Below are 3689 nucleotides of genomic sequence, written 5' to 3' on the forward strand. Positions count from 1 at the left end.
TGGTCAAAATCAAATAGTCCAGGTTGCACCTTGTCGACCTGACCGAAACCTTTGAGGTGCTCCGCAATTACTAGACGAAACTAAATCCAGCCAAGTGTGCTTTCGAAATTTCCTCTGATAAGTTCCTTGGTTTTATGGTGAACAGCCGAGGAATAGAAGCCAATCCAGAGAGGATCAAGGCCATGCTCGAGATGCAAGCACCTAAAACTCTCAAACAATTACAGTGTCTGAATGGCAGAATCGCAGCTCTAAACATATTTGTCCCCATATCCATGGACAAATGTCTCCTTTTTTTCAAGACATTGCAAAAAAGGGACCATTTGAGTGGATGCCTGAATGCGATGGGGCCTTCGATCAGCTCAAGTCCTACCTCTGTTCAGCCTCATTATTGGCCAAACCCTTTGTAATGCCCCAAAACATATTACAATCTTCTAGGTAACACTAATTAAATCCCTGTCAAAACTTATCTCTAAACCCGAGATAAACAATTCCCTGTGAATTACTTAAAATAAACTATAGCTCCAACTCTGATCAATTCACCGAAAAATAAAAGAAAATATCAATCCTATAAAATTATCATTCAAGCGTCCTCCGTGGACAACACCACAAGGCAAATCCATTATTCCAACTAAACAAACTCCACGAATGGAAGAAAATAAATGAAACACCTATCCCGAGTCAAGGTAAAGAAAATAGGTGGGAAACTCCCAACAATCAAATAGAACAAGTAGTTTATTGCCAAAACAATAATGCATAAACCGTCTAAACCTAAGCTAAGCGAAAGTAACTACGCAGCCTATGGTCCTCTCTCGTCATGTCTCCTCCACGTCATCGCCATGGTCGCCAATAAAATCTCCGCCTGAAAACAACAATTGCAGAGGGGGGTGAGCATATAAAATATACTCCGTAAGTAGCCCTCACCAATCACACACAAACATCATGCTCAAAAGTCATAAAAGAAAACATACATAGTAATGCTCTATCATTACATTATACAATCAACCATAGACATGCTCTATAAGACCCGATACTAACCACAACCATATACAATGCAACTACAGTCTTCGTGGCTCCCTACACCTCAAGAACCTCTATGTTCATCTCAGCTATTCAAGCTTTCCAAGGCTACTTTGTTGGTAGTGTCGGCCCCTGGCCATTTTTACCCAGAGCCCCGACACTACTACATCAACCTCGGCCACTTATCCCCAAGCCTCGATGTCTTTACAATCTATTAACCGTTTACCATTTTTACCCAAGGCCCCAATAGTTTCCTTTCAAAAGACTCCTCGCATCGACCCTCGACCATTTATACCCGAGGCCTCGATACCCAATTAGTGACGTATTAGCCCCCGACCATTTATACCCGAGGCCCTGACACTCACCCATTCACTTACCACAAGAATCCAACATTCCTTATCATAACCAACTCCACAACACCCCTATCCTGCGTACCGGGTCCGAAAACAGGTTCCTATGACACCCACATCTCATAAGAAAATAATATGACTCGAACCAACACGCTCACATCATAAAGAAACGTTTATATATATATATTCAACCAGCACGCTCACATCATAAAGAAACGTTTATATATATATATATATTCAACAAACACGCTCACATCATAAAGAAACGTTTATATATATATATTCAACCAGCACGCTCACATTATAAAGAAAGCATAATCGCAATAATTCCATTTTAACGAGCATCCTTAGTAAACACACATCATTTCCACAACCATTCTCAGTAGGTAAACAAAACAAAACTCCGTCATTATCACCGCCGAATATTCAACACTACGCCAAGCATACAGGTTAACACAAGCGAGAGTTATCTAGTACAATAGCGTATCAGATTTCAATATTAAACATCATAAACAGCACCAAGGAAACCAGCTAATATACAATAACGCACGCACACGCCCCTTGTCTACTTACAAACACTTGTCCTAAAGCTGCTAAGCTCGTTGAACACTTCCTACTACAAAAAGAGCACGATCTCGAGGTTAGTAACCAATTAGAAGCACTTAGATATAATTGAAGTTGAGTTTAGGTGAGTCGTTACCTACTAACTCACACTAAAACCACTTGAACTCGGAGTGGGTCAACGTCGAATCGATGCCGAGGGAGGTGGGTCTTGCAAATCGGCTTCGAACGGGTGTGGGTCAATGCCAGAACATAATAGAACGAAGAAATCGTCGCGAACTACTACTGCTCGGGTGCTGACCGTGAGGTTCGAGGTCGCCGGAGGGGAAAAACACGTCGCTGTCGCTAGAGGACGTCGGGTCCGCTCGAGCTGCTGCTACTTCAAGAGTCGGGGAGGAATATATCGTAGATCTGGCAGTGTGGGTGCTGCAGAACACGTCAAATCTGCTCGACTGCACCGCTGCTACCGACAAGGCAGCCGGAAATCTCACCACAAATCGACGCCTGACGCTGTTGCTGCTTCTCGAGATACCACGCCGCCACGAAATCGTCGGATCTGGGCTGACGCTGCTGTGGAACACCCGAGGATGAAGCTCGCGCCGCCGGAGCCGCTGTGCGCTGTCACCGTTGGTTCGTCGAGCGCCGCCGCCGGCTGGGTCCGAGGAGCGTCACTACTCGTGGAGGCGTGGTCGGGTTCGTGAGTGTGTTGCCGGTGCCGTCGCCGAGGATTTGAGGAAGCGTCGCCGGAAAAGTGAAGGGAAAGGGGGCTGAAATCGCGTGGGTCTCGTCGCACCGCCGTAGAGAGGGATGTTGCTGCTACCACGTGCGCTGCCGTGGGTTGAACGCCGTCGTTCGTCGGAGAAGAACTCGCTGCTGCCGTGCTGCTTCGCCGGAGAACAAGAAGGAGAAGGGTGGGCGGCGGCTAGGGCTAGGAATGGGGAAGAAGAAAAGGAAGAAAAGAAGAACAAGAAGAAGAAATGTCACGGTTCCTTTTTGTTTTGTTTTATTTTAAATTTTCTTTTTTTTTGTTTTTTTTTTTAAAAAAAATCAATAACATAAATTCTCAAATTCTAAAAGAGGCCCAACTAAAACAAACACACCGACCCAAATACAATACAAGAAGCCCAAAACTACAATTTATCCCTTAAATTAAAACCCACCATAACCCAAAATACGATAATTAAAATAACTTTAAAACACAAGAATAAAGTCCAAAAAGGGAAAATTAGAACTCCACAATTATAAAATCCAAGAATTAAAATTATCAACTTTGGGAAAATCCAAAGGCACAAACAATATCTTAAAATTAACATACCCGAGAACGCGGGGCGTTACACCCTTTTCAGGAGACAAGCTTCACTTATACTTCGCCGTATCAGATAGTGCAGTGAGTTCAACCCTGATTAAATAGGAAGGTGTGCTCCTATAACGGCCCAAGACGTTATATACCATCCTAAGTAATGCTAAATAATCCACCTGTCTAACCTTAACTCTAAACACGAGATAATCACTCCCTGTGAAATAATTTAAATAAAATAAAGCTTCGACTCCCATAATTCCACCAAAAATATCAATTTTATAAACGGTCAAAACTTCACCCTCCGTGGACAATTTCAAAATAAGACATCTCATGTCCGCCTCAGTGGCTAAAATTCTTAAATGAATAAAACGATCGTACACATAAACTCCAACGACAACAGTGATGCGTCTAACAATAACATCCATAGAAAGAAACAATAGTTCTAAAGAAAACAAAATCGC

At 43.1% G+C, this 3689-nt stretch overlaps 1 long non-coding RNA gene across 1 annotated transcript; it reads right to left on the reverse strand.

The window, feature by feature from the left end:
• Positions 1-547: 547 nt before the first annotated feature.
• Positions 548-2908, reverse strand: LOC148213096 (uncharacterized). The gene is made up of 3 exons (XR_015787549.1): positions 2068-2908; positions 1941-1983; positions 548-859 (listed from the first exon to the last, which is right to left on the reverse strand). It is a non-coding gene; the product is annotated as an uncharacterized LOC148213096 (long non-coding RNA).
• Positions 2909-3689: the final 781 nt, after the last annotated feature.

The sequence above is a fragment of the Momordica charantia genome (assembly GCF_013281855.1).
Source record: "Momordica charantia cultivar OHB3-1 chromosome 1 unlocalized genomic scaffold, Mcharantia_2.0 BLBB01000001.1, whole genome shotgun sequence".
In the NCBI taxonomy this organism is placed as follows: Eukaryota; Viridiplantae; Streptophyta; class Magnoliopsida; order Cucurbitales; family Cucurbitaceae; genus Momordica; species Momordica charantia.